This window comes from Sinocyclocheilus anshuiensis, unplaced genomic scaffold (assembly GCF_001515605.1).
Source record: "Sinocyclocheilus anshuiensis isolate Anshui unplaced genomic scaffold, SAMN03320099.WGS_v1.1 scaffold54, whole genome shotgun sequence".
NCBI lineage: Eukaryota > Metazoa > Chordata > Actinopteri > Cypriniformes > Cyprinidae > Sinocyclocheilus > Sinocyclocheilus anshuiensis.
In genome coordinates this window covers 975,868-996,075 of record NW_015547654.1, presented here as the reverse complement: position 1 = coordinate 996,075, position 20,208 = coordinate 975,868, and the positions used below count along the sequence as shown (strand labels likewise).

Below are 20,208 nucleotides of genomic sequence, written 5' to 3'. Positions count from 1 at the left end.
GATTGTGGCTAGAAGGGATACAGCTGTGGCCGGAAACTAACAATGAAATAAAATTTTCTACCTATTAGATTGTGTTTTATTAACGTCTACACCAACCCTAAACATACCCCTTGCAATAATGCAAAAACAGTAATTATTGTACATTGTGGCAAAAATTACGCTATATTGATGTGTGTATGCCCAGTAGCCACACCTGTATACCATCTAGCCTTAAAGGGTTAGTTCACCCAAAAATGAAAATTAGCCCATAAATTACTCACCCTCAAGTCATCCTAGGTGTATATGACTTTCTTCTTTCAGACGAATCCAGTCGGAGTTATATTAAAAATGTCTTTGATCTTTCAAGCTGTTTAATGGCACTCAGCGGGTGTTGCAGTGCATCAGTCCAAAAGAAGTTAAATAAAAAGCGCCCATCCTTAATAAAAAGTGTCTCACACAGCTCCGGGGAGTGAACAAAGGTCTCCTGTAGCGAATCGACGTTGGCGCAAGCTAGATTAAAGTGATTATTACGTTTTGAATATGGATATTTTTCTTACAAAACTCATCGATTCGCTACAGGAGGCCTTTGTTCACCCCCCGGAGCCATGTGAGACACTTTGTTTTATGGATGGGTGCTTTTTATTTCACTTATTTTAGACTGATGCACTGCAACACCCGCTGAGTGCCATTTAACAGCTTGAAAGATCAAAGACAATTTTTATATAACTCCGAATGGATTCGTCTGAAAGAAGAAAGTCATATACACCTAGGATGACTTGAGGGTGACCATTTTTGGGTGAACTAACCCTTTAACCCTGCTTCTTACTCTCAATCACAATGGTCAATGCGATATCTATAGAGCATTCTAGCTTTATTTTATATACACATTTATTATACACATTGGTAACAGTTTTACCATTTATTGCACTTTGTTTTTCTTCTAGGTGTTTACATATAATGGCTAGTGAAGTGAATAATACAAATTTTTTCCCCTCTCCAAACCAATCCAACCGCAAGCCCCGCCCCCCGCCTGATTCTAAAGATTTCATTGGTCAATCACAACTCTAAAACAAATAGTAAACTCTAACCTAATGCACATTCTGATAGTAGCCTATTACTATTTGTTGTGATCGAATACATCCACGATATTTCATAACACTGAACTTAATCCTTTAACTTTTTTTGACAGGCGACTGAATGATTTGACAAATGACCAATTCGGCTGCTGGCTGAACTGGTTTGATGGAAAAAAAATTCAGATATTTATATAATAATACAAGGCCGCAGATGTGGCCACAGGCATGCTGATATTTGTGATATCTTTTGCTGATGCGATATTGCTTTCATAAAAGAAGAAATTAAGTAACTTATATTTGTCTATTTCATACATTTCTTTAATAAATATCGCTGGCAGAGTTCCAAAGAAGCCACGGCGTCTATCTTTTCATGTTTATGCACAGGCTAAACCCCGGTCTGGAACACTCAATGGGTGGAGCGGAGTGACACAGCTTCATAGCGTTCTATAATCACTCGGCTGCAGCTCCACTCCTGGATTTCCATTTCCTGTTTCTGTTCTGAGCGAATGATACAAACTGTGCAGTTTCCCTTCTCAGAATTTTTGTACTAAATAGCAGCACTCCCGGAACGCTGCTGTGTATATCAGATTAGAGAAACTAAATTAAACTTTAAAACACACCATTTATTTATGGAGCCACAAACGTCATTATGTTTTTCTATACTTTTAATGGAGCAGCCTCCAATACCTTCTCTTTAACTGGGCCGGCCAACTGCTCCATATTTGGATTACACATTCACACACACTCTTACGCACGCCTCCACACACTCACTCCCTCCGTCACACACTCACTCACTCACTCACTGGAGGTGGGGGCACGGAGAGATAGAGCTATTAGCTCGGCTGCAGCAGACATCATTGTACGAGAGGAGGGGAGACAATTCCACCGGCAGTGCGCGAGAACGCACGGAGAGCCTCGCGCGTCCCTGCCCGTTATACCGTACAGTAAGTCCGTGCATCTAATTTACCAGCACAAAACTGTCTTTTGGATTTGCTTGCGATCTTGGAAAAATGGCTGGGAACTAAAGGACGCAGGAGGAACAAGAGTGTGACGTTTATTTCAAAACCTTTGTAAATATTTACTGTGACAATTGCACTAATTATTATGTCAACCTGTCTGCGGTCGACCTGGCGAGATGTTCAAGATGTGCTGTTTGTCATCTCGATTAAAAATTATATAACTACTTTGAAGTAGCTCACTGGAAGCGGGGCGGTTACTTGTGAGCTGTAAGCCCGAGCAGGGAGCGCTCTCGCCGGGGCTGAGTAACTGCGCCACCCCGCCTCCTTTCATCGCTCCAGATAGACTTATAAACATCCATTTATCTGCGGGTTATTGATCAGTCAGCTGTACTTTTTTTTTTTTAACAAACTGACACTCGTCCTATCTGTGCGCACTTCTGCTGAGTCAACACTGTTGCTGGAAGCCTTTTGATGTGAAAACACAATCGCGGAAGTGTTAGAGTTGCGACTTCAACCCGTTTAATCCACGGCGACGCGGCTTATGCAAGTGCATTTATCGCCCGTGTCTGTTTAATTAAGAATAGCACGTACAACAAGTAGGCTACAACACTTTTGTCTCCGCTGCACTGTCACTGTGTTTTAATAGACATCGGTTCTGTTCCAAAACCTAGCGAGCGCACCATAGCGCATGGTTCCTAAAACGCGGTGTGATTTGTTCGGCGCGCTCCGAACAGACTCCAGTAATGCTGTCTAGGTAGGCAGCCTTACTAGGCGTTGAGACGCAGCCATTGAGTGTATCCCGTCGTGATGTCACTCGGTTCATCCCGGCTGGTTATATAATGAGCTGTTGCTGTGTATATTTCATGTGTTTGCAGGGCTTACGGTGCTTCATGCATTGTGACCGACATGCAGTGCCAGATTTTGTTGCTTTACTAAATAAACCGTGCAATTTAGCGTTGATTATTTAAACCGTTGGTTAAGACAGCATTAAGGAGGTCTTTCGTTAGAATAACATTATATCAAATACTATACTGTACTATGTGATCTGTACATTAATACACTGCAGCATATAGACTTGAGGTTGTGCACAGTTTACAACAGTAATGTACTGTACTGTACCAAACTATATTGTGCAATGCATATAGCCTTAACCATTTTACATGTGCAAAGATTTATTGGCCATGTCATATAACAGTTAGGCATATGTTACACATTATACAGTAATGCATACTATAGTATACTCTAATGCAGTATACTACGATATACTGCACTGTACTATGAAACACATTGTTTTGACTTTTGATCTGAGGTGATTGTGCACAGATTTATGTGGCAGTTGCATATACTATACTATGTAATAGCTATACCACTATACTTTATTGCACATATGACAGTACATCATATATTATACTTTACTGTACTAGAGTATACTATAATATACTGTACTAAGTATTCTACACTATACTGCGATGCAAAACTTTCATTTTTAATTTATTTAATTTTATTTAATATTGATAGCCAAACAAATGGCTGTTTGAACAGAAAATATCTCACTTGATTCAGTTTTCTGAAGAGATTTTATTCACTTTTAGACTTTGCATGCCATAAAGAGGCAAAGAAAGAAGACAGACTTAGTGAGAAATGAAATTTACTGCGTGAGACATTCTTGCGTTGAATGTTGAAAGACCAGCATGTTCAAATAAATAAAGGAGGATTATTTGCAGGGTCACCGTCCTACAGTTTCACCGTGTTCTGCCGAGTATTGCCTCCGCATGCTCGTTTTTCATGCTTATTATTAGTGTACATTTCCAAGGCTCTTGGATGATTAAGAAATCCTAGCGCTTTTAATGAAAATCCTATTGTTTCGGAGAGCGCGTGGATTAGTGTTTACCCTTTTTTGTGCGTTTGTAATACATTTCAAACAGTGCCGCTGTGATTGACAGGGACAGTATCAGCCAATGGGTGAGTAGAGCCAGCTGGACCAGAAATTTGTTTACACATTGGAGGGGTGGAGCTTAAGTCAACCTGGTTTCACCCTTTGCTGGAAAATGAGTGTCAAGTTAGGCCTATCCAGGCAAGCTCTTAAAGTACACTCCCTCACAGGTATGCATGCATGAACTCAAGACCTGGGCCACATTGTTCTGCAGCATAAAAGGCAAATTAATGTTATGGCAATTCTTTCTTTGAACTCTAAGTTTGTTGGCTATAGCTGCTTTTTTGTGATTGCACCTTGAATCTAATACTTTACAGAGTCTGTGGATGTGTTTGAACCTGGTATTGAAATCTGTCTCAGGTCATTTGATCGCAAGTGGCCATCTGTTGCTGTTTATACATCTTGCATGTTCCATATATACTTTTGAAATTTTAATCTGGCCACACGTGATGTTTTGAGCAGAATGCTTTTCATTATCTTAGGGATAGTTCAGTACAGGTCACCATTTTTGCTTCAATAAATAAATACATACGTATCTCACATTTGCTCTTGTTTACACTATTGGCTAGGTTTAGGGTATGGTTTAGTAGGGTTAGACATTTCACCTGAAGATCCAGTTATGACATTTTGATTAAACATTATGAGATAAAAAATGTAACATGCATGGATGAATTGTTAACAATAAGAAAATAGATAGGATGAATTTTCATTTAATTTATTTCAAAATCCTTGTTTTAGTGCACTGGTTGACGACAGGTGAGTAGGCGGTCCATCACTGCTCTCTGTGACGTCTCAGAACGGATTAGCGTTTACACTACAAATGCAATGTAGTCACGTGTTTTCAACTCCTCTGAATGTGATGTGAGAGATCCGATTTACACCTCTATTTATCTCTGTCAACTTGTGATCAGATGCGAGTACAAGTGCAAAGGGAGTCTTCAGAAGTTCAATGTCCTTTCACAGTGTCAAAGTCTCACAGTAGGGAGAGAGTATGTGGTGGGGAGAAGGAGGAAAAGAATAGGAGGGGAACAGGATCGATTGATCAATGCTGTTTCCAGACCTTTATAGCCCTTTTCTTTCATCTCTCAGCTCTATTCATTTGCTCTCCCTCCATGGGCGCAGTACACATCCCCAACCTGCTTTTGTACTCCAGCGCTCAAGAGCTTTTTTTGATATTGAGATGAAAAACATTCCTTTCCCCAATGAGTGGATGTCAGCGTGCAGGCTGCTCGTCTTCCTCTAGACTCCCCGTGACGGCTTTATGACATATCCAGGCTCTGCAGCTTGGAGAGTAACATACTGTACGCGCATGTGGTTACTGGACAGCCGGGAGTCATTTTGAAGCCTTTTAAAATCGTGCTTAATGGACTTATGTGGCCTTCGAGTCGGAAATATCGTGATTTTGAGTTAAACTTAAAAAACAAAGTCAATTTAAGAGTGGGGAAATTCTCAATGATACCTGGTCCCTGCAATATCTAAGATGTCAGAAGGCAACGCTGCAGTATTGAAATAGGGCTGCACAATATTAAATTTTTTTTCGGCCAGATGACTTGGAAAGAATTGATCTTTCAGATTTATTGGGCTGGGTTTTTTTTAATGAAGTGTATCTGCATAAAAAATAAAACTATTACTTTTCACTATGAAGTCGCTTTTTGGTTGATCAATTTGGGACAACGTGAAAAATTTGGGTGTATACTATTACTCATTAAAAGATCCAACTCAAAACTCAAAGCCATATTGTGATATTGATCAATATGTCTTGATATCATGCAGCCTTAGATTGACATGAATGATTTTGCTCATTCCAGTGCAGTATATCAGTAATATTAATGTGTTTGGTCAACAAATATAAAGCTTATGACTCAGATTGTGGGTGCTTTATGCAAATTAATCTATTATTTTTCATATACCATGCATGCATAAATCAAAGGTGAAAAGCGATGCAGGAATATTTAATTATGTTTAACCACTTGTACAAGTTTCTCAGGTTGTCCCCTGTTTATTTGTTTGATTTTCCGTATTTTGTTTCCTACTCCGATTCTGTAACACGTTGTGAATTTGTGATAATGTCTGCCTACCTCGGAAGTAGCAGCAGCTTACCAGGTGTCCATGAAAGCAGAATCTGTGCTTGTCAGTCAGCTGATCTGAGGCTTTGTAGTGAAGATAGGTTCAGATATATAGAAGGAATCGATGGCTGAAGTTCTGAATGGCAGAGTGTGAATAGTGTAGCGGCTCTGTGTCAGTGTGGGGATCGATGACCCCTCTATGGGCTGCTGTCTTCCTCTGGCGTGGGTATCTGTATGCTTGCTGCTCCCTCTGGGCATATCCAGACAGTAGAGCCACTATTGATGCCACTCTTTTACCATGAAAGCAACAAAGAACAGCAAAGCTTCACGCTCCTGTGCAGCTGGTTTAGAACACGATGAAAATCCTCTTAAAGCTTGTCGTGGAAAAGGCCTGTTTCTGAAAGCCATAAGTAGCATCCGTTTTTGGAGCCTCCTTAAAGGGATAGTTGACCAGAAATGAAAATTTGGTTATCATTTATTCATCTTTATGTCAATCCAGACTTGTATATAAAAGTAGACATTTAGGAGAATATTTGTGCTGCTTTTTTCCATACAATGAATGTGAATGGAGACCAGGAGCCGTTAAAAATACGAAAAAGGCACCATAAAAGCATTAATATTGATAATCTTTCAATATTTTGCAATTCTTCTGAAGCTTACTGTGGTGAATAAATTGAAATTTACGTCCTTAATGACCAAAAATCTTCCTTGACCACCATTGTCCCCATTCGTTTTCAGTGAATGGAATAAGGCAGCTTTATCATTCTGCTAAACATCTCATTTTGTGTTTTATAAACATTATAAAGGTTTGGAACAACACAAAGGCTATCAAATGATGACATAATTTTCATTTATTGAAGAAATATTCCTTTCAGTTGTCTGTTTTGCGGTTCATGATTGTGCAGGAGGTTGATGGTTCTTAATAGAACAGCCCTCAGGAAATCAACAGTCTAAAAGCCTTATTCTCAACATATATAGCAAAAGAATTATGCATCAGTCAGTTATTGAGGTACCGCACAAAGCTAGACCTCTGTGCAATGTTAGTGTACATTCATGTCTCAACCTTTTTATCCCCACAGTTGGCCTTCATTTATATTTAATGGCATTCGCTATGTAGTTTGGCACTAGAATTGCCTTATTTGTAATGAGGAACTTGGTATGGAAAAATTACCCACCTATTTTTAGGCTCCTTACTGTCAGTCTCATGTTTCATGTCACTAGTAATTCTTTTAGTATGAAAATGCCTAAATAATTGAGTATTATGTGGCTGAATACCTCATCTCTGTTTCTCTGTCTTTCTGTTCCTTTCCATCTGATATGTATTACATTTTGAAACAGCAATAAATTTAGCTTGTTTTGAACTGTTTTGCATATAGTTCATAAACAAAGGGCAGCTGGAACCATTTGACCAGCTTGTTATAAGCCCTGAGGCAGAGAACACACAAATGAAGACAATTCTCGTGGAGCAAAGATGCCATCCTTTCTGATGCAACTATTCAGATAACTAGGACCACCAAGTGTTCTTTAACCGCAACGCATACTTCTGTCCGCCCTCACATTTCATGCAGTACAGGGAGGGATTGCAGATTAAAGTTCCTCGGAGTGACAAACTTGATCGTCAGAAGGGAAAGAGAAGGAATTGAGGTAGAGATTCCATGGGAATACATTTCAGGGGCTGGATTCTTAACAGTTAAGAAGAACTGCATTCTTATGAATATCACGTGAATCTGGCCCACTGAGATGGGAATACCGGAAAATGTCTCCACCTTGCCAGGTGAGAGGGATGTAGTGGGACCTGCCAAGCATCATGGGTCTCACAGTGGGTATCAAGGATTGAATACTTCCAGCATGAAGGAGGATATGCACCGAGAGAGGAATTCAATAACAGGAAAACTGCATGGATACAAACAATCTGTGGAATACCGAAATCCACCATTACCACTGTTATGTTTGGCATGATATAGTCTTTCCTTATTATGCACGCTGTATTATTCAGGTGATGTGTATTCCCTAGCAACTGCTCACCTTGGTGAATTTGGTGGAAAGAAGGCAAGGCTTTTGTACTTAGTGCAGTTACAGTACGTTGAAGGAATTTCCTGAAGTTAACGCTGGCCTTGAATAGACAAAGTGTGGTTTTGACAAAGGGGAGACGCACCAGAGAAAAACCAGGCTGACGCAAAGCAAAATACTGCGTGCTGAGATAAAACAAGCGATCGGCCGTCCCAGTTCTGTCCCATTTCCCCTCTTAAGTGATGTCATTGGAGCAGTGGAGACGTGCCAGTGTTTGGAGGGAGAGGCGCTCCCCTCCTCTCGTGGAGTTATCCCATAAAATCTTTCCAGAGAGACTCTCAGAGGAGGCAGCCAGACAAGCATTCCTCCCTCTCACATCTCTACCGCTCCATTTTTTTCTTTGTCTTTTTCAATCAATCCCTCCAACAATGTGCGTCTGAGTCAGCCAGAGGTACTTAAAACATAAATTCTCAACGTGGGCACATTGAGAACAATTGAGTGTGTTCATTAGCATCATACAGCACTCAAATCATTTGGAGAAGATCACAGATCTCATGAGTCTTATTTAACGGCTGTTAGTTGTATCATAAAAGGATAATCTGTCTGTTTTTCATTGGCCAATGTTTTGATTAGTGGCTCTTACTTTTGCCCATGCTTAAATCAAAATGTACACTATTGACTTTATTAACGCACATTGCTAGTCTTGAGGTAAACAGTTAATCTGTGCAAGTTAATCCACTGAAAACAAGTGTTTGTCTTGGTAATCTTTAATCAAAGTCTGAAAATCCAATAATAGCCAATAAATATCCAATATACATATATAAATGAAAACATCTCTAATATCAACTATTATGTTGTACATCCATAAAACAACCACTTCAAGGAGGGACACAAAATATCATATCATAGAAACTTGAAGGTGGGCTCTCTTAACAGTAAGCAACCAACCAGCTAGCAGTCTGAATTACACCTTAGCATTGTGGCATCAACTTTTGCACATGCAAAATGTAAAAATCTAGTGGCTCACATTTTATATCTTAGCTAAAATCCTGTCAATGATAATTTTGAAGGTTCTTGCTAAATAGGCCGCCTCTTGCACAGAGTCAACAGCTGTCAGCGTGGTGAAGCAGCTTTGGGACGGGGAGGGTTGCAGGTTGAATGAGCAGCAGGCAGTGGACTGATGAGGCCTGTCACAGATGAATGAGGTTAACTGAAGGCCACCGTGTAAAGCGGTATCCCAGGTGTCAGCAGTGACTGAGAATATTTACCATAAACTACTGCACATGAAATCCAAATATCTATTTGTTTACCGTACTCTTCTCTCAATGGTTACCCAACCGAAACTGCCATCTCGAAAATCATACAGAGAAGGGGGTTGCTGTAGTACACGGCATAAGGATGTGCGGCTGTCTGATGAGTCTTGTTCCTGAAATGTCAGCTGTCTGTGACATCTGCAGATCAACACTTGTTACTTAATGCAGATTCAAAGAGGTCTGCTTGTCCCAGCATGCACGTTCCATTGATGCACTCTGTTTTAAGGGCATCATGGAAATCCATGAGTGTAGTAAATACAGTCAATGTGCTTTAGCCAGGACTGAAAAGAGAACTTTCCTATACGTGAGACAAAAGGCATCATATCGGCTACAAAGAACGATTGAGGGCTTTTGGTTTGCATCTGAAATGCTGTTTTCCAGAGAAAGAGGTGGGGTATGCAAAATAGATACTACAGCCTTGGCTCTGTTAAACATTTCATGTCACGTCCGGAATTGCTATTTATTTACCCTTCACAGCTGGAAATGAGAAGGCGAGCACCGAGCAGGCGCGAGGGAGGAGAACAGGGGGAACTCTCTTCTTCAGCAGTCTGAATGCAACCGTCTCATGAGAAAAAACTATCTACTAACAGGAAACATTTCCTAGTTAACACTATAAAGCTTTCTCCTTCGGTGTTGAGTGGGGTACATTCATATGCTATAGCATATATCTATAGAAAGCCTGCAAAGAATCAGGGTTATTAAATAAAATGAAATAAAAAAAACTTTTTTTTAATTTCAGCTAGTTGCCAAGGCAAAATTTCTTGTTTTCAGAAGAGACGTGATTGCTTTAAATGATGAACAAGTTTAATTTAAGCTTTTGTTCACATCTAAATATTGATTGATGCAAATACATAGAGTACATCAAATATGGTAAACAGAAGCTCATAGTTATGCTTCCTTGACATGCAAGAATATGGTTTGTTCTCGTGCATCACACATGTACTGACTTTTTGATGCTTGAAAGTTTTGTATGCTTGAAATGTTAATGTACGGCAAAATTGAAAAATACCTTAATTTGTGTTTCGAAGATGAATGGTAGTCATATGGGTTTGAAACAACAGAGTGAGTGAATGATAACAGAATTTTCAATTTTGGGTGAACTTTTCCTTTAAATTTAAAATTTGAAGTTTAAGGGCCAGATTTAGCCTACTAACAGCTTGTGCCATTGCAAACAATCTTTTGGCGTTAAAATAGTACTGTCATGATTTAATAAAGACACGCAGTGAATAATTAGCGCTGAAAAGGCGTGGACTCAGTTATTTTTGCGCCTGACCTTATTGAACATGCATTTGTAGGAGTTTCCCTTTCAGACGCAAAATTTATGGGAAGAGAGTATTAAAATGAATCACGCAATGCGATTTACTAATGTTTGTGCACATCAAATTACTGGTATTTTCGCCATTATTTAACGCCCAAAAACGCATGTCTATTTTACGCCTGTGTCGTAAGTAGATCACCCGCACCTGATGAGCAGCGGCTCTGCTTATTTGCCAGTATGCTAATTTGCGCTGCGCTTGGTATGTAGCGTTAGTCGATATGTAAATGATATATCTCGCGCTAATTTGCTAGTTTACTAAATCTGGTCCTAAATTTCTTTCAGAAAATTTTACAGATTAAAAAATTGTAAAAGTAAAAAAAAAAAAAGGCTTTTTAGTCACAATGTGCAATATAAAGTCACAAAATAAGAAAAAGGTTGCAACTGTGAGATATGAAGTCAAAATAACCTTTATTTTTTGTTTATTCAGAAGTTGAAATGGGCTTTCAGAGGGTCTAATAAAAATCTACAAATCTTCTTTTTTTTTTTGCTTTTTTTTTGGGGTCTGGATCCACAGTGACCATGATTTAGCCAAGTAGGACATGTTTGTGAATCTGTTGGTCCTGGAATGACATTCCTACCAACCGATCAGATTAAATGGTTAGTGTGGGCTTGGGTCTTCCACCACATTCTTATCATCATTGATTTTAGGGGTAGATAATGTTAAGGGTTTGGTTTGGAGTAAGAGAGGCATATGTTTAAATATTCCAGGACCAACAAATGATGTTGATCCGAGAGCTTGTCCTACTTGGCAAAATCAAGCTCACCCTGGATCCACCTAGTTAAGCTAATGTAACATTACAAGGCCGTACCAAGCTTTCAGTACGACCTTTAGCATAAACACTACATAAATGCATGAAGATTTTCTGGTATGACTGAATGTAGCACCAGCCATGCATGTCACGGTACATGTTTCTACACCAAGCCAGTCTGACACCAACCCACATTCAATGTGATTGTGATTCTAGTAAATGTCAGTATGTGATGCATAACCAGCTGTCAGAGGATTTCTAGTTGACACTGCCTGAAGACTTGTAACCTTGCGTGTCCGTGAACTTGATTTGACTGGACACTACGCTGTGGCCGGGGTCATTATCAGGAGGACGGTCCTCTAGCTGAGCATGCTTGTGTTGTTCTGGAGATTACATCAGGAAAGGCATACCAGAAAGGGCCTGAGGGCTTCTTCTTTTTCCTGTTGGGAAATGATTTGATTCATGTGGCCTGTGTTCTCAGCAACCTATTCATACTAGCTACCTCAATGTCAACATTGAAGCGCAAGCTGAGCTCTGGCGTTTCCTCTCAGCCGCTGACAGTGGGGTAAAATATGGGGTGTGCTGTGGAACACAGAATAGCACTGTATTTTTTGGGCTTTGAGCAACTTCACAGAGGCAGTACTTTTTGAGCTCCTCTGACAGGAACCCACCCTTAGAGAAACATTATACGGTAGACTCGCAATTTCAAGGATAGTCTACTTTGAGCACAAAGGCATTCTTTCCCCTTCAAACTTTCAAGTCCAAAGACAAGGGAACGTAACTGTTTCCAAATAGTTTTCTCTGTGAAAAACTTTGGCAGATGATGTACTGTAGTCCTCGCTCTATCTGCTCAGAAGTTGCTAGATTAGCAGGTTTCATTGAATTCTCACAGTCTGTTTGCCAAGTGTAGCTCGTGATCGTTCCATCAATAGTAATATTTCTCAATCCTGCCTGTTCTAGCTTAGAAAGCGGTGGACTTGTTGTTGTTGTTGTTGTCGGTGGTGATGTTTAATCTCTTAAACCTGAGGGCAGATTTTGTAATACACTGTAAAGGAATTACACATTGTTACACCAACTTCCCATAGTTACTCCAATTTCCCATATCTCAGAGGAGAATTCAGACCTTTCAGTAAGCATTCTGTATTCATTTTTTGGAAAGAGGATTTTTTTCTTGTTTGGTGTGGTAAAAAAAAAATCATTCAGCTTCACTATTTTTTAGAGGAGCCACATCTCATGTGCCAAGTCACAGACACTTTAAATTGTGAATTGGGCAACTAAAGATTCTTGCTGGTTATTGAGGATAGTTACCTAAAGTTAAAGAGTAGTTATACTGTTATCTATAGATATCTAAAGAATAGCATCAAGACAATGACTCCATTTTCCTTTAAAGTAGAAATGACAAAAAGAAACATACTCAACATATTTGCATAATTGTTCCTGTTTACTTTTCATAGCCATTCATTCTCATATAAGCAATTTAAATGTAACAGTTTTGAAAAACAACTTTGCATAAATATAATAAAATATACAACAAAATTAATAATAGTTGTAGTAATAATAATAATTATAATAATAATGCAAATTATCTTTTGATTGAAGCAAAGCAACTTTGCATAAATGTAATGGGATAAATAATAAAGAAATTATTATTATTATTCACAATTCATTTTTACATTTTGTTTTCTAATAATTGTGTTAATATTGTATCAAAACCAAAATAATACAATAATTCATATTAATTATAGTTAGATGCCAAAGCAACTTTGCATAAAAGTAATGTAATGAAAATAAAAAATATAGAAATATAAATATAATTGTATTGTTTTTATTGTTGTGTCAAAGCTGAAATACATCATCATTATTCATAATACCATTTTTATTTAATTTTCTAATTTATGATATTGTGTTAAGCTGAAAAACAGTAATTAAAATAAATTCTGTACACCTGTTATCACACACAAACTAAAAAAAAAAGATAATTTAAATTGCGTTGTATAAGAGTTAACTAGTTGCTGTGTTTCAAGACATGACAGCTCTCCACTCTCGCTTGGGTTATTCCTGTTTTCTCACTGCAGTTTAATCATGTTAACTAATCACTAGGGGTCAGATGATAGTATTTCTGTTTCTGGTAAGAAGTTTTTCCATTAAATGGGTCAGTTGAAAAGACATGAAGCACTGCAGTCTAATCTGGGAATTCCATTTAAGGGCTTTTCGGTAACCACTGCTGCGTTACTTAAAATTGTGCAGCGTTTCTCTTGTAGTTAATTAAAAGACCCCAGATCTTTCCCTCAATTACTTATCAATTATCCCGGTGATTCTCTGTGGTTCTGCAGGGCTGACTGGGCCGTTCCCCCAGGTGATGCGGATTTGAATGAGACGGTATAATGAAGCGGAGCTATGTTGATGTTTTTATGCGTATGAGAGTGGGGGGTGGCGGGATGGGGTCTTTTCATTTCTACCACTGCAGTTGTTTTCATTTCTTCTTGTCATCATCTGCCCCACTTTCAGTCTTTCATCTTCAGAATGGACTGTCAAGGAGATGTATGTTTGTGTGGGAGTGTGTCACCTTGTGTTTTTATGTGCTTGTGTGGGTAAGATGCCTTTACACGCTTTTATGTTACGTTGTGTGTGAAATGCTGCACTTTATAGAGGGTAAGTGTACGCAGGGAAGAGCTATTTTGGGCCTCTTTTGCTCTCGTATTTGAATCTGTAAACGTGTTGTGTGGGCTTGAAACTGAACATTATGAGCTGCAACTGATATGGTGTGTGGAAACTAGTGGGGTCATCATTGGTGAAACTCCAGCCGGGGTTCTCCAGCCCTGATCCCTGGCATCTCTCAGGAGTCTTATATCTGTTTACCCTGAGGTCGACTGTTCAGTTGAGTTACATACAGGGTCCAAAATTAACTTTTTGCCAAATGAGTCCATGGTGATTGAACAAATTTTCAACAAATTAATCATAAATATATGTTTTAGGGGCCATGAAACGACATATAAAATGTTTGGGGGTCAATTCATTCAATTATAAATGTTTGGGGGTCAGTGTTTTTTTTTTGTTTTGTTTTAGAAATTAGTACATTTATTTAGCAAGAATGCATTAAATTGACCAAAGTTGAGAGTAAAGATGTTTATCATTTTCAATTTTAAATCTATATTCTATTTAAATTACTTTTTATTAAAGAATCCTGAAAAAAAATGTCAGTTTCCACAAAAATATTAAGCAGCACAGCTGTTTTTAACACTGATAATAAGTGTTTCTTGAGCAGCAAATCAGCATATTAGAATGATTTCTGAAGGATCACATGACATTGAAGACTGGAGTAATGACTGCTTAAAATACAGCTTTGCTTCACAGGATTAAATTACATTTGAATATATACACTCTTAAAAATAAAGGTGCTTCACGATGCCATAGAAGAACCTTTTTTGTATAAATGGTTCCATAAAGAACCTTAAACATCCCAAGAACCTTTCAGTTTCACAAAAGGTTCTTTGTGGCGAAAGAAGGTTTTTCAGATTATAAAAAGGTAAGAAGGTAAGAGTGTTTCTTTAAAAAACCTTTTTACTGAATGGTTCTTTGTGGAACCAAAAATGGTTCTTCTATGGCATCGCCGTGGAAAACCTTTTAAGCACCTTTATTTTTAAGTGTATTAAAACAGAAATCTGTTATTTTAAATTGTAATAATATTTCACAATATTTTTGTTTTTATTGAATTTTTGATCAAATAAATGCAGAATAAGAGACCTCTTTCAAAAACAAAAAAATCATACTGACCCCAAACCTTTGAACGGTAGTGTTTAATTAATTAATTCACTCACTCACTCACTCACTCACTCACTCACTCACTCACTCACTCACTCATTCATTCATGTGTTTAATAAATATTTTTTTGGTATGTTGTGATTATTATTTTGCATTATTTTGTTGCATGTAATTCATAGAAAACCTGGAGGCAGTTTTATCAACTTTGCCAAGCCATTTGTTTCCACATATTTTTATGCAGTTTTTCAATATTCCTTGGATGGGAATATTATTAATTACCACCAACCACGAATATTATTACACTACAGTACACATCTCTGTTCTTTCTTCAGGATGTCATTGCTTTCCAAAGACACACACATAAACGCAGCTCTCTGGGCTTTCAGCAGTGGCTGTTGTTGATCACAGAGGGTCTGCGTTCCCCCTCCTGGGATTTGGGAAATTTTTCAGGCTGGCCTGGCAACAGAAGGCTTCACATCTCAGCAGATATCCAGACCCAGTGTGTGTTAAGTAACAGCAGCAAGAAGCTCTCTAGTGTAAGTGTGTGTTTGTGTGCCTCTGCATCCTTCATTACAAAAGTAGGGTCATTGCAAACAGAGACCCGCGTAGAGACAAGAAATGAGGGCCCCTGACGTGTCTGCTGTACACATACACACACTTTTTGTGTCTAGATTTACAGGACGGCGACCATATCGACAAATACCAAATCAACTTAACAACAAACAGACTATGAAAAAGCATTTCCACTCCAGGCGTGCAGGTCTCAAATACCCTTGCTGATAAAAATCACAAGGTGGGTCACATGACGTGCATGTTCAGGTCACTGGGTAGCTCTTTGAAAAATAGCTCTGCTTTGTAAAACAGGTTTTGTCTGCAGAATCAGTCGTATCATGTGTTGTACGTCCCACTGCCAATGAGATCACTGTGCGGGTCGGTTCAGCGTTAGTTTCCTGCGGTTTCAGAACTACCGTGGCGCTGTTATGTAAGAGTCTTCATTGAAAGTGACAGAAAAAGGTTTTCCGGAAGGTTTCGTGACCTTTTATCCAGTCGTTCCGAGGCTGTAATGTTAACAAACCGTTTGTAGGGGAACATAGGAAGGCTAAAAGGTTTTGCTGTCAGAGTGGTGAAATCTCGTGGTGGTTTGGATTGAATCTGCAGGTCCCCGATGGCCTCGCACATGTGCGCACACATACACACGCACGATTGACTGTTGGCACTGGATCGCTGGGCTTGGGGTGTTTCATTCGCACTCCAGCTCTGCTTGTGCTGCTTTCACGGATCTCCAACTTAGGTAAAACACATGCTTGTGTTCATCCTTTATGTTCTGCGAAAGAGGGTGGGAGGGACAGCTTGTGCTTAGAAAAAAGTATTATGGGTTTTTTTATGATGTTTCCATACCTTTTTTTGGCCATTTTTCATACTATTAAACATTTTTTTAATGTTATGTCTGATAATCCATAGATGGCCCATATTAAAAATCTATAAATCTATTAAAGGGTTAGTTCACCCAAAAATGAAAATTCTGTCATTAATTACTCACCCTCATGTCGTTCTAAACCCGTAAGACCTCCGTTCATCTTCGGAACACAAATTAAGATATTTTTGATTAATTCTGAGAGCTCTCTGACCCTCCCATAGTCAGCAATGTAATTACCACGATCAAGGTCCAGAAGCGTTGCAAGGAGATCGGTAAAATAATCCATGTAACATCAGGGGTTCAACCGTAATTTTACAAAGCTACAAGAATACTTTTTGTACGCAAAGAAAACAAAAATAACCACTTTATTCAACAATTCGTCTCCTCCGCGTCACCCTGGTGCCATTTTGGAGAATATCCACTGAACGTAAACAGCGTATGCTATTCTGTGTCAGCTGCGTCATACGGATACGTTGTTTTTGTTCAAATCAAAGCATAAACAACGTAGAAAACGTATCCGCGTGACGCTAAAACACTAAAACTATTTTTTTTATCTGTAATGTACCTTGGTATTTAATTTTTTTTAAGACAACATGTTTTTAGCCATGCAAAATGTTATTCTTATTTTTTTATATCAATACCATGGTATTGCCTTGTTTTTAGAAGTGTACATGGTATTACCTAGTTTTTTTTTTAAACATGCACAATGGTATTACCTTATTATTTTAAATGCACCATGGTATTACCTTGCTATTTAGATATGCACCATAATATTAACTTGCTTTTACACGTACCGTTTTATTACCTTGTTTTTAGACATGCACTATTTTATTGCTCTTTTTTTTTCTTTTTTACATGTACCGCAGTATTACCTTGTTACATAAATATGTGATGTGGCATTTACCTTTTATTTTTTAGATATACAATATCCACTGAACGTAAACAGCGTATGCTATTCTGTGTCAGCTGCGTCATACGGATACGTTGTTTTTGTTCAAATCAAAGCATAAACAACGTAGGAAACGTATCCGCGTGACGCTAAAACACTAAAACTATTTTTTTTATCTGTAATGTACCTTGGTATTTAATTTTTTTTAAGACAACATGTTTTTAGCCATGCAAAATGTTATTCTTATTTTTTTATATCAATACCATGGTATTGCCTTGTTTTTAGAAGTGTACATGGTATTACCTAGTTTTTTTTTTAAACATGCACAATGGTATTACCTTATTATTTTAAATGCACCATGGTATTACCTTGCTATTTAGATATGCACCATAATATTAACTTGCTTTTACACGTACCGTTTTATTACCTTGTTTTTAGACATGCACTATTTTATTGCTCTTTTTTTTTTCTTTTTTACATGTACCGCAGTATTACCTTGTTACATAAATATGTGATGTGGCATTTACCTTGTATTTTTTAGATATACACTATGATATTAACTTGTTTTTTACATGCATATATTATTTTTACATACACCATAATATTAATGTTTTGAGACATGCACAATGTTATTGATAGGTTTCTTACATGTATCATGGTATTATTGTTTTTTTCATTGTACTACCATGCTACTACCTTGTTTTTTGACATTGTACCACAACTATTTTATCATGGTATTACCATGGTTTATTTGATGTACCATAATAATACTGTGAATAAATACCATGGCTTTTGGACCTGTATCATGCTAATACTGTTTTTTATAGATATTTACAGTACCAACAGTGAATTTCAATCATTTGGATTTACTAGACACGATGATACCACATTAATGGCTTGATATTATTTGAGATAACTTTGAGAACCATGAAAATACTATAATTAGTGAATAATGTAATAATTCAGTGTCATGGATTATATCAAAATATTACTATCTGATATCACCAGTATGTTTTTGTCAGGGCAGGATGTGTAATTATTGAAACTGAGAAAGACTAGGGAGAGAGAGAGTACAGGCAGGTGAATAGAGAAGCGTTGGAAGTGTGCTATATATTTCGGATTGTAATGCCTTGCAGCTCTAATCTTTGCATTATACCCTCTGTGGATTTGGCCGTGGAATTACCCTGTAGTAAAGAGCTCAGTGTATGTGACTAGTGGCCAGACACTGATAAGTAACGCTGATGGAGGGGAGGGTGCGGTCTGAGCGACAGCGAGAGGGTCTCTACTGTGTGCTGTTCAAGCTGAGTGGCAGGAAGCTAGGACAGGGAGAGAATCTCATTGGATGTGACAGTGTTGTGAAACAACCAGCAGCAACATAGCAAGTGAATTACAGAAGCAGAGGCCTGGTGTCTGGGAAAGGACCGACTGCTGGTGTGTGTGAGCATGTGGTCGTGTGTGTACAGTGTGTGGGAGAGGCTGATGTTAGCACAGTCATGTACAATAATTTTTTTGTGTGTGTGTATGGTCGTGAAGTATTTTTTCTTTCTTTTTAATGTCTCCACTACAGCAATTTGAATTGCAATACTAATTGATTTAATAAGGAACGGCTGTATTTTAACACCCCATCTACACCTCAACGGATGACACCACTCAACAGCTTCTGAGCATTTACTAAATCACAGGATTTGGTGTGTTTGCGAAAAAATTTTTTTTTTAGATAAATACTAATTTGTTTATATCAGTGTTACTGTTAACTAAAACTATACTAACTTTGCTTCGCAAAGAAGTAAAATAAGTTTAAACTGATAAACTAAAATTACTACAACTGAAATAAAAATAAATTAAATCTACATAGAAATATATTATAAAAAAAACTATTAAAATGACAAAAGCACCTAACAAAATTTACCTAAAAAACTGAAACTAACAATAAAATAAAAATATGAACATCTAAAAAAGAAAAACGAATTCAAAATATAGCATATAAATAGTACAAAAATAATGTTGGTTTATATGTACTGTATATTTTGTATGTAATGTATGTCTGTGGTGAATGAAAGTCCACATTCTTCCTTTTGTTTAACCTGAATATCAATTATTTATTTGCTCCAGAAAATGTGCAAAATGGTAAATAATTACAGAATAATTATGAACGCAGTTTTTAGAATTAACGTACAATCGTGTCCGGGGCCGTGCACAGACCTTTTGAGGGGCATGTGCTGAAACTGAAAAAGGGCCCCCCCCTTAATGACAAATGAAATAACACAAAATAATAGTCTCAAAAGCTTTAGATTTATTCACTATTAATAACAACCATAATATATATACAGTATATATATATATATATATAATATCATGAAAAAGGCCAATATTTTTTGTCACTCATTTCAGAAAGTGAAACCCATATATTATATAGATTCATTACACATAGAGTGAAATATTCCAAGCCTTTATTTCTTGAAATTTTGATGATTATGGCTTACAGATAGTGAAAACCCAAAATTCAGTGTCTCAGAAAATTAGAATATTACATAAGATCAATAAAAAAAAGGATATTTTAAACAAATGTCAGGCTTCTGAAAAGTATGTTAATTTCTATGCACTCAATACTTGGTTGGGCCTCCTTTTGCATGAATTACTGCATCAATGCGGCGTGGCATGGAGGCAATCAGCCTGTGGCACTGCTCAGGTGTAATGGAAGCCCAGGTTGCTTTGATAGCGGCCTTCAGGTCATCTG

The 20,208-nt window shown here is 37.8% G+C and overlaps 1 protein-coding gene across 3 annotated transcripts in view; it reads left to right on the top strand.

Annotated features, from left to right (window-relative positions):
* Positions 1 to 1,682: 1,682 nt before the first annotated feature.
* The window catches only part of LOC107702111 (ataxin-1-like), a 112,151-nt gene continuing 93,625 nt past the window's right edge, over positions 1,683 to 20,208 (top strand). For 2 of the 3 annotated variants that reach the window (XM_016504335.1, XM_016504334.1), the window contains exon 1: positions 1,683 to 1,999. The gene's annotated coding sequence lies outside the window, so the exon portion shown is untranslated. The remainder of the gene's footprint in view (positions 2,000 to 20,208) is intronic. The other variant, XM_016504333.1, reaches the window with a different exon arrangement.